This window comes from Tamandua tetradactyla, chromosome 9 (genome assembly GCF_023851605.1).
Source record: "Tamandua tetradactyla isolate mTamTet1 chromosome 9, mTamTet1.pri, whole genome shotgun sequence".
NCBI classification, from domain to species: domain Eukaryota; kingdom Metazoa; phylum Chordata; class Mammalia; order Pilosa; family Myrmecophagidae; genus Tamandua; species Tamandua tetradactyla.
Genome location: NC_135335.1, coordinates 100,611,684 through 100,625,764, shown reverse-complemented (window position 1 = coordinate 100,625,764; position 14,081 = coordinate 100,611,684). Strand labels below are relative to the sequence as shown.

The following is a 14,081-nucleotide window of genomic DNA, read 5'->3' as shown; positions in this document are numbered from 1 at the left end:
AATTTATAAAAATGGATAGGGCAGGCAATGGAGGCTCAGTGGCTGAGTTCTCGCCTGCTGTGCAGGGGACTCAGGCTCGATTCCCGGTGTCTGCCCATGCCAAAAAAAAAAAAAAAAAAAAAAAAAAATTGGTTATAGTGGGTGCAAGGGTAGTTGTGTTAGTTAGATTCAGTTGTCAACTTGGCCAGGTGAGCATACCTAGTTCTGTTGCTGCGGACACAAACCAATGGTACGTGAATCTCATCTGTTGCTAATTACATCTGCAGTCGGCTAAGAGGCGTGTCTGCTGCAATGAGTGATGTTTGACTTAATCGGCTGGTGCTTAAATGAGAGAACGCAATGTAGCACAGCTAAGCAGCTCAGCGTTCCTCATCTCAGCACTCGCTGCTCAGCCCAGGCCTTTGGAGATGCAGGAAGAAGTCACCCCGGGGGAGGTTGTTGGAACCCAGGGGCCTGGAGAGAAGACCAGCAGAGACCATCTTGTGCCTTCCACATAAGAAAGAGCCTCAGTGGAAAGTTAGCTGCCTTTCCTCTGAAGAACCAACAAAATAAATCCCCTTTTATTAAAAGCCAATCCGTCTCTAGTGTGTTGCATTCCGGCAGCTAGCAGACTAGAACAGTAGTTCAGTGGTAGAATTCTTGCCTGCCATAAGGGAGACCCAGGTTCGATTCCCCGCCCATGCAGTTCCCAAAAACAAACATGAAGCAAGCAAGCAAAAACAAAAATTCAACAAATGGGGCTGCAATAACGGATACTCACATGAAAAAAAGAATGAAATGTGACCCTGCCATACAGCATACAAAAAAAAGATACAATGTTTACACATAATACTCTTGGAATATACTATATATAATATACCAAGAATATGCCCAGCATATACTAAGACTATACCAAGAATATGTCAAGGATATACCGATTATATCAAGTAAGGATATTCAGTAAATCTGGAGTAATTCCTAAAATCCATATTTCAATAAAAGTTTATGGGTAAGCCTAAAATTTATCCCCAATTTAAAAACACTGGTCTAAAAGATGCCAGATTCAAATTAAATAAGGTTGTGTCAAGTTATAAATAATAATGGAATTATCACTAATATAGTTAGTCTGGTTGACTAACATCATCAGACAAAGAACCACTACAACTCTGGCAAATATAGAAACCTCAATGCAACTATTTTGTTTTAATTTCAATGTTATACAAACTTAACAGATTAACCTGTTATATTAACAATGTTTTACTTATACAAATTCAACAGATTTAACCTATATTTAAAAAGAAAAGCATGATCCTTTCACTATAGGGGACTAATGAAAAATAAAATTGAGAAGCCAATTGCTCTGGCATTGCTCATCTTTGCTTAATAAGCAAAACACAATCCAATTTATGTTTCATTAATATACACAATATATACAGAGTTAACTTCCAATACAGATAAAGTGGGCCTTGTACTAAAGAATGCTTATGGGCTGCCACTAGAGGGCACTATAAACAGATTTCAGAACAAACCTCTAGAGCATCTTTCTTTTCTGGTACAGAGCTTGGTAGCATTTGTCTTGTAGAATCTGAAGAGATCAGTTACAAAAGAAAGAAGGCACAGATCTTCAAGAACTGATGAATCTACCTTCATATCTCGCTGCCATACCAGCTTCATGGATACGGATTAGGGGTTCTTGCTAGGGGTGGAGGTTCTGACAGTGACATAATTTACAAGTCTCTTCTCAGCTAATCTTAAATGAGACCCTTCTCCTCAAGCTTCAGTTACTCTAATACCTTTTGAAATATTTTATTATACAATAGTAAATTAGATAATACTACACATCTTTCTAGTCATTATTAGATAGATCTATCTAGTGAGATACAGATATTTTCTGCAGATGTAATTTAAGAAACAAAACATCACAGGTAAGAGTTGATATTGAGCCCTTTTCCAGTTCCATTTGCCTCCCTCCTTCCCTAGTAATTTAATAATTTCAGAGTAAGCCCCAATTCTGAAATTGATGTGTGCCCTTCCCACCCCATGATTAATACCATTGACAGAAAGGACGCACCATTCATAGTGTACTCTACCGTTATGCTCCAAGAGGCACTATTGCTTTCTTCTCTTTGGAGTGTTTTCTTTATTCCTGCTACCGAATTGAAAAGTATGTGTTCTTCCTATTCTTTTGGTACTGTATTTTCAAACAGGTGTACATGTTACATTTACGGATCTTAGAGTCTTAAATATGATATTCCCCCTTCCACTCTTCATGTTGTCTACCATACTGTTTTATCATTTTTATCACCATTGCCCATCACCCAATTGCTATTTTATTCAATATCTCTGAGTGTTGCCAGTGGGAGGGGCATCTGTCTGCATTAGCTCAGTCCATCATGTTGCTGGAAGTCCATAAATAACCTTCAAATTCATCTTCCTTCCAGTCCTTCTGAATACCACTGTGAGATTAATTTTTGCAAAGCTCTGCTTTCCTTTACTATTCCTTTGGGCTACCTGTGAACACTTAACCACATCCTAAATCACGAACTCACCTATAATGTTTGGAACCTTATATGTCTCATCACATTTCTTCTAACTTTTCTCATTGTCTTCAAGTATAAATCTCGAAATCTAGATCATGATCCTTCTTCACTGGCCGGCAATACTTTCTGTGATTGTTTCTGCATCTGTGCTTTTTATTATGCCTGTAGGCAATTCTCTCTTTCTCTTCTTTTCCTCTATTCAAATCCTGTGCTTCCTCCTGTTCTACTTAGGGTCCAACTTGTAGACAGATAGGTCTTATACAACTACTCCATACCAATCTTTATCTCTTGCCTCATATCTTAAGACTAAAAGTCTCTATCACATCATTAAACATCAACTGTTTACTTTCTTAAACTCTCTGGATTCCTCTTGACTGGAAAACAGCAAAAGTTGTTTACAGGCTCTTTCACTTACTTGACAGGGTCAGTAACAGTTGATTAAATTGGGTGAACTTTTACAACAGTCTAGCAATGAAATGTAAAGCATTTGTAACTTGTATGGAGAGAATTTGCTGGTCAAGCTTTCTCAAATAGTTCTAGTTAGCTCAGTGCTATCTCCCTTGTTTGTTATTTCACATAACTGTTACAGTCATTCAAATATTTTGTGAGAATGCGTGTACAAGGCTCGATGTTAGGCATGATGGAGAAAAGCAGTAACATAAAACACAAAAATCCATCCACTAGAGATCATGAGCAAGAGATGGTAGAGTCAGGACTCAGGCTGTCTGGTTTCAAATCTCACTTTAACCATTTACTTGCTATGTGAACTTGGCAAGTTCCTCCCTGTGTCTTAGTTTGTGGTGCAAATAAGGTCAAATGGCCAACTTTGTGGAGCAGCATTCATTGGGGAACACTAATGGAGATAAGAAAAGAACTAGGTGCACTGTTCTCTAGTTAGCCATTCTAGTAAAGCGCACAGCCATCTGGCAGATCTGGATGCCAGACTTCCCGAGGGGGGACCCCCACCCTTAGGTTGCAGAGCTTATAAGCAGCATCTTTAGGAAAGCACAGGAGTCTCACTGGCATGATTAGGGGCTGGAATTCAATAGCAACATGATAGGAAGGATCTTGCCTCCAGCTCTATCCTCCCAGCCTAGTTTTGGTCATTGAGGGCAGCACCAGTCCTTCTGCCTACAGGATCAGGGAGATGGAGTCCAAGCCAATGAATGGCAGGATCCATCATTGCAACAATCATGGCTGGGGAAGCACCAGCCCCTCCCCAGGCAAGATGAATATAGTGATCAAAACTTACACTTAGCTATGGCCCACGGTTTAAGGCAATCAGTCCTGATAAGTTTCCATAGAACTTTGTAGCAAAGCAATTCTTTTTCTTCGGGAAGATCAGCAGGCAAGGGGTCAATCTTAGACAAGTGAATTCTTACATCTCATCTTCTTCATTTTTAAGTCAAAGATAACAATAATGCATATCCTCAAAGCAATTGTGTGAGTTTAAATGGTTTACTCACAATATGCATAAAAGAATGTCTGGCACATACTAAGTGTTCAATAAGCACTACACTTATGATATGTGCATATAATTATAACACAAATGGCTTCCATGCATACAGTCCTATATGAGTTACTATCTAGAATTTCTAGAAATGATCATCTACATGAATCCATAGTCTGCTTCCTCTCAAATCTGCCCACTTAGAATCTCAGATCTGTTGCCAGCTTCCCTGTCATATAGAAATCCCACGATTAGAATGTGCCCAATTGTTTCCTCTGAGAGTCACTTAATTTGTTCTTTGCTGCTTTGTGTTTCCTTTAACTCTAATCTAAGAAAGGCTTTAGATCTAATTTCCTTTTTAAACATTATTGATGAGGATACAAGCAATACCATATGATTTATAAGGCATGATCTCAGGAGTCACACAGTAATGTTAATAGTGGGACGATCAGATGGTTTGTTCATTACCGAGTTATAATAGCCAAATTTCTTCACTGTAAAAAGTACATTTATTTTTCCCCTTTGCTATCAGCAAGTGATCTGTGGGGGTTGTACTTCAGCACCATCTGAACATCTGGTTTTCTATCAACCATTCAGCCAAGAGTTTTAGCATCCAATAGTGACACTTGCCAGGATTAATCATCTCATTATGCCCTGCAAGCATATTATTTTGTATATCATTTCTACATTTGTTGGTGAGCATTCTCCTGTAAATAAGAGCTTTACTGCATCTACTTAATCCACAGGTGCCATTTATTTTTCCTCACTACAGCTACTACTGTAAAAGCAAAACAAACCATTATTTTTTCCCCTTTAATTCCTTACTCCAAAGTTGGGTAATTTATGTAATACACTAATAAAAATTATGTATACTGAGCTTCATTAGTTAAATATTGGAATTCTGTATAATTAAGCTTGAATTGGTTCTCAGGAAAACTGAATGCTGTACCTTCTGATGGTGTTATGCTCAGACCTCCTGCCTTTCCTTATCTTTGATTTTTGCTGCAGGGGCGGGTTCTTAACCCAGTCATGGGACATTTCTAGTGTTAATAGATACAGACTTCGGGTAGCACAAACCACAGGCGCAAAAACCATTATCTGTAGCTGATCATTACACCGCAATTAGATTGTGCCTCTCCCAGGAGCCCTCAAATGCATTCAAAAAAACTATCACCTCTTTTCTCTCTTAGCTATTAGCTTCACAAATATTTGAGCAAAGGAGCCTTAAAGTTTTGCTCTATTGTTACACTGTTTCCTCTACATGTATACTAAAATTAGCCATTTTGCTCCTCTAAGTACATCTATCTGGAAGATATAATGGATTTTTAAAAGCTAAGCAGTGAGAATTCTGGGTTCTGTCTGGGTTGTTATGAGCAATCATTTGGGGACTGGCCATTTGTTACCCTTCAGGACATCTTGGATGACTCAGTCACCCCCTGTGCCCAGTTCTGGGGTCTCTGCTGCGGAGAACAGCAGCTGCTTCCCCAGCTTCCAGTCTGGGCTACTCATCGCCCGTCAGGGATCCTGCCCTCCTCTGCCTCGCCCTGAGCTTTACCCAACCCCATGCCCACCCCCAAGACCCCATCTTTTAGTAGGTGCTCTTCAAGTACAAACACCAAACCAGAGGGAGAGAATCAAAGTCAGAAAGAAAAGGCTGACTTGGCCATTACCACTTAACATTCTCGTCTACATCCAGACTAATAATTCATAATTAGCAAAATTCTAACAGCCTCATGATCATCACAAATAAAGCCTCTCTCATTAGTTGAAGTAACTATCCTTCAGAAAACCTAGAATTACCCATATACACCAGAAGCTTCTAGGCTAAATGATATGTACCAACACCACCCCCCAGAAAAGTGGCATAGTCTTTCTGGTTTTGTGTTGTTTGCTCTCAAATTCATTCTTTGCCTTCCCTTGTCTGCTCGCTATTACAGCAGATATTACTGCAAACTACAATTTCCAGTGTATTCATTTTCTATTGCTATGTAACAAACTGCCACAAACTTAGTAAGTTAAAACAACGCCCAAGTATTATTTCACCATCCTGAAGGTCAGAAACCCAAGTTGGCTTTGGCTTCTCTGCTTAAGATCTCGCAAGGCTGAAGTCAAGGTGTCAGCTGGGCTTCTCTGGAAGCTCTGACAAAGAATCCCCTTCCAAGCTCATTCAGACCTCTGGCAGAATTCAGTTCCTTGCAGCTGTAGGAATTGCGTCCCTGTTTCTTTGCTGGCAGCCAGGGGCTGTTCTCTGGCCCCAGAGGCTGCTTGCCAGCCCTCACACCTGGCCCCTCCATCATCAAAGCCAGCAAGGGCACATCAATTCCTTCTCTTGCTCTCTGACTACCCTTCTGCTGCTGGCCAGAGAAACCCCCTCTGCTTTTGTTGATGTCAAAAGCAGGCTTGTCTGCCCAATGTGCACAGAAGTCAATGCCGTGACACCAGGATTTCAATAGAAAGAGTTTACTGCATAATCGACTAGCAAGAAGACCAGAGGGAAAACCTCAGCTCAGTTTCCCCGAACAAAATGGAGTCTGTAGTTTTATAAGCAAGGGCAGACTAAAGGGAGTAGCTAAGGATGGGGTAAGATGATGTGGGTTAGTCCAGTTGGGGGAAAGCAGGCTTAAGGGACAGGATTTAGCAGAGCATGCTCTATTGCAAATAACGCTAGGTCTTAAAATGAAAGTTTGGTATGCCCAGGGGCTGGAACCTGTCAAAACCGGCCTCAATTGGCCTTAGCAGGTGCTGCACAGGGAAAGGAAACAGTAATTTTTCTTGCAGTGAAGCAAGCTTCTTTTGAATAAACATGAGGAGGTGGGAGCTCAAACAAAAGAAATGGAGGCTTTTTCAAACCAGTAGGGGAGGGGCTACTTCAGTGGAAAAGGGGTTTGTAAGTGGCAGTCTCACTTTTAAAAGGCTCACTCATGTGATTAGACTTAGGATCTCCCAATCTTAAGGTCAACTGATTAGTAAGCTTACTTAATTACATCTGCATCTGCAAAATCACTTTGCCTGGAAGGTAATGCAAACATTGCAGTAACATTACGAGGTGAAGGTCATGGAGCCAGCTTAGAATCCTGACTACCCCTACGCCCGGTTGCTCTTGCCAGCTGACTTCCTATATGGGTTTGACTGATGAGGGACACTGGTGGAAGCCTAATGAGCAGGGAAGGAGAGAATTCAGGATATTTCCCCATTTTTGTTGACTTCAGGCCAAGGTAGGTAGTAGCAACTTCCTATAATACCTCATCTTTGGGTTGCTCCACTTTCCCTGGTTTTCTGCTGTTCCAACACCCTTGTAGATAGTTCTCCTTGTTGAATGGCCTACATGGCCTACATGGCCTACATGGCATAGTTTCAACCTGTAACCTGATTTATAAATCCTCCTGTGTATTCATTCGTTAAACTGACAGAATGCAATATACCAGAAATGGAACAGCTTTTAAAAAGGGAATTTATTAAGTTACAAATTTACAGCTCTAAGGCTGTGAAAATGTCCAAATTAAGACACCAACAAGAGGTTACCTTCACTCAAGCAGGTTGATGCTCTAGGGAACACCTCTGTCAGCTGGAAAAGCATGTGACTGGCATCTGCTGGTCATTGTTCCTAGTTTCATTGGTTCCAGCTTCTGATGCCAGTGGTCTCCTCTCTAAGCCTCTGTGGGCCTTCATTCAATTTCTCTGGGACACAGCTCTGGGTTCAGGCTTGCTTAGCATCTCATGAGAAGGCACATGGTGATATCTGCTAGGCTCAGCTCATACGTAGCCATCTTCTCTTTCTGTGAGCACTCCAAGCATCTCCAAACATCCATGTCTCTGAAGTAACTGTATTCCAAGCATCTGCATTGGCTCTGCTCTCTCCAAAATGTTTTCCCTTTGAAAGGACTTTAGTAAACTAATCAAGACCCACCTAGAATGGGTGAAGTCACATCTCCATCTAATCAACTGGGCGAGCCACATCTCTGTGGAGATAATCTAATCAAAAGTTTCCACCCTACAGTATTGAATCAGGATTAAAAGAGACAGCTACCCCCACAAGATTGGATCAGGATTAAAGCATGGCTTTTCTGGGGTACATAATAGCTTCAAACTGGCACATCCTATAAGGAGATTAGACAGCTAAACAAATAATTGCGAAAAGAAAAAAAGTTGATGTCTTTGTCTATAGGCCTTATGGAAAACAGTGGTAGCTTTAGATATGCCATTGGCTTTGGAATTAGACAGGTCTGGGTTGAAAATCTGACTCTGTACTCCCTGGCTATTGAGACAGGTTATTTAGATGAGGCCACCCCAGTTTAGAGAAGAGGAGATGGCACTCACTATCATAGTCAGGACACAGGTGGCAAATAATGGGTAAACAGTACTTTGCCTATATCTCACAGCTGCCTGGAGAACACAGAGAAGTTGAAAGACCAACAAGTGATATCAGATAAGTCTAGCAGATGGCTTGGGTTGCCTTGACCTGTGAAGAAAAGTAGAGGGCACTGAAGCAGAGAGGAGAATATGAGGAAAGACACAGAAATACAAAAGAGAATTCATATTTGGAGAAGGGAAGCTGTCACATGGTTGAGTGGTATAAGAGTGTATATGAGTGAGTATCCAAGGGAATGATAGAATGTGAGTCTAGAATGGAAAGTAGGTTAGGTCAGAACATTAGGCATGCCATTCTAAGGCGTCTAGAGTAGAGCTTATGGAAAGCCCTATTCTGCCACACATCACCTCAAAGACTCTTTTGCTCAAAAAAGGAAAAAATATCCAGCATGTCTAGAAAGTTAGGTTACTGTGAACAGTTGCAGATTTCTTCTAGCAATGGCAATATTTGAGATACATACAGAAGATTACTTTTAACATAGGAGATCTGGGTGAAAAAAACAATAAAAAATAGAATAAAACACAGGCATTCCTCAGAGTCTATTTACAGCCAGTTCATGTGTCTCCCCAGCCAGGCATAAATAATTCAGTCCCAAACCCTACCTTACCTGCTTTCTTGGGTAGCTTCAGTGCCAATTGTTGCAGTTGGTGTTTCCCAGGAAGCTGATGCCAAGATGACTTCAGATGTGCCAAAGTTGTGTTGTGGGGCAGCAACTGTGAAAGGAAAGGAGGCAACAGGATTGGGTGGGAGGGCCAGATGCCAACCTGATAGAGTCTCTGCCAGCCCAATGAGGAGCTCTGGATCATGGGTTGCCTGCTAGAGGAGGAGTCCTGTGTTGGGTGGACATAACTTGCTCTACCACCTTGCTCAGCCATTGCCTGGGATCCACTGCAATAGCAGGGACATTGGCTCAGGGTTGAGATGGCCCTAATCCCTCTCAGGGCCATCAGGTAATAGTCCTCACAGTTGGGCAGCAAGTCTTTTCTTGAGAAAGATCTAAGTCAGGAGTTGGCAAACTATGGCCTGTGTGCCAAGTCTGGCCTGCCACCTATTTTTCTACATCTCACAAGCTAAAACTGGTTCTTTAATCTTTTCCATGGTGTCATTTTAAATGGCTATATGAACACCTACATAATATCTTGATATTACTTCTTTGCCCACCAAGATTAAAATATTTACTTTCTGTCCCTTTATAGAGAAAATTAGCTGAGCCCTGAATTCTAAGCAGAGCAACTTTGAGTCTGCTCAAGCCTCACAAGCCAGAAGAGGGAGTTTGTGGGCAGATCCTGATGTTTAGGGAAAGAAGGAAATAGTAGATACTCTTTAAGACAAGAAACCGAACCCAAAAACATTATAGCAGGGCAGCCCTAAAACAGTGAGGTTATGGTTTAAAATTCCCTGGCACTGAATACAATTTTTAAAATCTTTGCTAATTTGCTTTAATAAAAGCTTTCTTGTTTTAATTTGCATACCATTTGGTTACTAATGAAGTTGGAGTTAGATCTTTTTTCATATGTTAATTTGAAGAATTGGAAATGTCTGCCATAAATAAAATGAACAGATAATTGAACCAAGGACAAAATGCTTAATATCCATAAAACTAAAATAATCTACAAAACAGAAAACATATTAACTCCCCAACTGAAAAATGAGTCAATATTTACCTTCTTTAATTTGTTAATATCCAAAAACTGAAGCGTATTTTGTGGTTCAATTTCTGAATCCAAAATTTCATAGTTTGGGCCTCTTAAAATATGCAGGGTAGTTACTTAGTATTTGCTACCAGTCTTCCTCTCTATTAATTTATAGAATTAATTTGGTTAAACTCAATGGTTGTACTCCTAAGCAGACTCATAATATCGAAGAAGCAGAAAAAAATATACAAAGGGATAAAGAAGTCAAGACTACTTAGTTTTAGATTTATAATAAGGATATTTTCTCTAAGAGAAATCACAATAAAATATAAATAGCTATTAGTGGATAGCTAGAAAACGTCAATGTCACAAGGAGAAAACTATGTCTGATTGCATCTAGCTTTTGTTAAGAGCAGAACTCCCTTCATACCCAGATTGTGATCTTTAATTATTATTCCCCCCAAAAGAAGCTCCTTTTGAGAAATGATTGATTCAGGTCCATAGCAGGAGATTTACAAAACATGTTAGATATGGGTTTTTTTGTGCCAAAAAGCAAGGAAAACATCAAACTCTAACAAGGTTATGTCAAAATGATATAGGAGTCAAACTGAAAAGGCCCCATTGGCAAAGTTGGGATAATTTTAGCACAAAAGGATAAGATCAGTGCTTGAAACATAAATATATATTAATTCAGTAGTTGATAGAGGTACTCAGGAAAAGACTCATTTGTCACCATTGGAGTTTTCAATGGCACCAGCTCTTTACTCTGAAAATTGATAAAAGGAAAAAATTAAGACTTAATCTTTCCTGAACAAGCTGTGCTTCAGCTAATTTAGAAGGGTGATATGGTAAAATTCCTCATAGAATTCAGCTAACAAATGCAGACAGAATGATAGACTTAGGAAATCATCATTTTTCAATCTCAATGGATCTATTGGAAATGATCAATTTTGATAAATCATTAAGTGCAAAGTTGATGGGGGACTTTATAATGAAGGGGTGGAGCTGTCACCTCCCAATACACTTAGCATTACTAAAATTTGTTCTTGTCCTCATTCTTCAAGATAAAATGCAACAGAAATTCTAGAGCTGCACAGAAGGAGCATTCTTACCAAGAAAACTGAACCTGAACCTCAATCAAGTTTCAAAATCTAATGGCCAGTTTACAGGAAATATGGGGAACAGAGGAACTACTTAAATACCATCATAAGAAAGCAGTCAGCTAAATTCAGAATGTAGGACACAGTATGATATAAAGGACTGGTTTTCTCCAATAAATTAAAAAGGGGTATAGAATAAGAAAATTGTAGATAAAAGAATCAAATGCAATATATGGACCTTGTTTGAATCCTGATTTGAACAAACCAGCTGTAAAAAACATTTGAAACTATTACAAAATATTAACATTGCGTGTTATTCAGTGTTCTCTGGAGAAAGAAGCAACAGAAGAGATGTAAATATGAGATTTATAAAAGGGTTTAACACAACCATGGGAATGGAGGTGTCCAAAATCCACAGAGCAAGCTGTAAAGCTGACAGCTCCGATGAAGGGTCTGGATGAACTCCACAGGAGAGGCTCGCTGGCCGAAGAAGCAGGAAAAGAATCTTTCTCCTTCCTTAAAAGGCTCCAACTGATTGAATTATCTCATTGTGGGAGACATGCCTTAGTTGATCACTGATGTAATCAGCCACAGATGCAACCAACTGACTGGAGATTTAATGCACCAGCCTTCTAGTCTATCAACTAGTCATGAAATATCCTTGCAGCAACGGTCAGGCCAGTGCTTACTTGACCAGATAACCGGGCATAAACGTTTTGCCAAGTTGACACCAGAACCTGACCATCGCACACGGGTATTAAAATAAATTAAGAAATCACGACTGATTTTGTTAGGTATATCATGACAGGGTGACCTTGTGGGGAGGAAAAAAACAGTCCTCAGGTAGAAATGCTCCAGCCAGTCGAAACCACACTCAAGGCCATTCAGCCCTGTCTGGGGCACTAACGAAATTGCACAGGCTTTGAACGGGCCAGATCTAAATCCAAACAAGCTTCCTTTGCAGCAATGCACCTCAGACCTGAAAAGGCAAAGTGCAAAGTGAAGGCTGTGAAGACTGTGATGCAGAAATTGGGTTAGTTAATACACAATTTTTGCCAGCACATTAATGTTTTGAGGTAATCAGCTTTCTTACATTTAGAGAAAAAGTCATAAAAATAAACGAAGACAAAAGTCCCCAGGTGGTTCAGTGGTAGAATACCCACCTTCCATGCAGGAGACCCAGGTTCAATTCCCAGATTATGCACCCCCCAAAAAAAATAAATAAATAAAGACTTTAGGAAAAAGCCTGTACATCTACCTAACCTCCTTTCTCAAGTGGAAGTAGTAAAGCCACTAAACAAGCCACTTAGTTTTTCATTTATATTAAACCATCTGGTGAAGCTTTGAGTACAGATAAAGAAACTTTGAAAGTGCATTAAAACCCTGTATTAAATGCTCTCTGTATTAAAACCCTGCATCAGGTTTTTAATATTAATGCAAATGTATGTTGTCTGTTTGAAGTAAATGTCATAAGAACCTGCATTTCAAAGAAAGAAGAACCTCAGTGCCCTACTCATTGCTTCTGGCTACAAAAGCTTGATCAAAGGGGACCCCAAAAGGTGTCCTATCTATGGCAGATTCTTCTGGCAGAAGAGACAGATATAAAAGGAACCTGGTTAGACACTGCTGAGAACCCTTTAATCTCTATTCAATATGGCTGCCCCGTGTACATTTAGTCAGATCTGAGGAGAGTTTGAAAACAATGAGCTGAACTGAAGGTAGAGCCCTCTAACTCTCCTCGTGGAAGCTCTACTGAGGTTCAAGAGCAAACTGCTGGGGCTTCCCTTGAGACACTTCCTCCCTGGTTTCCCAGTAAGGAACAAACTTCTTTAATGACACATCCCTTCCCGCACAGCCCCGGGCTCCTCAAGTGGCATCCTGTACCAGAGCCTAGTTATGGTTATTTTTCCAAATGCTTGTGTAGTCCAGGATAAAGAAAAGGAAAAGTGGGGGGTGGGGGGGTAGGGGGGGAGAAAGCAGTGGAAGGAAAATAAAGGTAGGAATGGGGCTCACAAAGTAGCAATGGTAAATAATTTATTCATGCCTGGGGTGTCATATATTGACAATAGCATAATATATTCCCAGATTTATAAAATATCTAAAAGCACTTAGGAATGAACTACAGGATTCTTTCCTAAAGGGAGTAAGAGTTTTTTGTGTGAACCTGTGGGGCTTTTTTCTTCCAGGAAAATGAATGTACTAAAAAGATGGAAAATTTTTTTTAACCAACTAAGACATTTCTAGGGCTGTTTTGATTTTATCAACTTGCCTCACTGTCCAGATTTTCCCAAGTGCAGTTCATCACCTAGACACTTAATGTCAATAAATGAAGTGACGCTGAGTACCATTTGTATCGTCCATGTAGAATTGACTGTTGTCTACCCAGAACTTTCTTCCCAGATGGTGGAACGTTCCCATGGAAAGCACTAACAGCAGTCAGACCTACAACTGTTTCCTATAAAGTCCTTCTAGACTTGCATCTTCAGAGACAGTGTATTGCTAGCAAATAGTCTGAGAACAAGCCCTTACATGTTCTAGAATACAGGGCTCTGAAAACAAAAGGATAGCCCATTTTCCAAAAATGAGGTTAGAAAAACAGATACCCAGTTGACTGGACAAATTAGTTATAGGTAGGAAAAAGAATGTGAAACAGGTAATAACTTGAGAGTGAAAGGCAGTTATTATGTGGAGAGATGAATTGTGGTTACTGTGTGTGTGCTTTTGGGAAGGAGAGTTTAGACATTAGAGTTGATTGTTTTAAAATGTATTGGATTTTCATGATTCTCTATAATAGTCAGGGGCAAAAAGAATGTCAGAATGCACGTGCGGGTTTAGGAAAATATATAAAACATAGAGAAATAGACGTTAAGTGAAGCTTTCTATCCTGAATATTGGTCTAGAGCCCATCTAGGCATTTTAAAGGCACCACTACAAACACTGAATCTTACAAGAATAGAATTGCCACCAATTTCTATCTAAAAAAATCTAAAGGGGATTGAGTAAAAGAGT

The 14,081-nt window shown here is 40.0% G+C and overlaps 1 long non-coding RNA gene across 4 annotated transcripts in view; it reads right to left on the bottom strand.

The window, feature by feature from the left end:
• The window catches only part of LOC143646232 (uncharacterized), a 119,302-nt gene that overhangs the window by 18,439 nt on the left and 86,782 nt on the right, over window positions 1-14,081 (bottom strand). For all 4 annotated transcript variants that reach the window (XR_013157402.1, XR_013157403.1, XR_013157404.1 and 1 more), the window contains one exon: window positions 8,946-9,051. This is a non-coding gene — a long non-coding RNA (uncharacterized LOC143646232). The remainder of the gene's footprint in view (window positions 1-8,945; window positions 9,052-14,081) is intronic.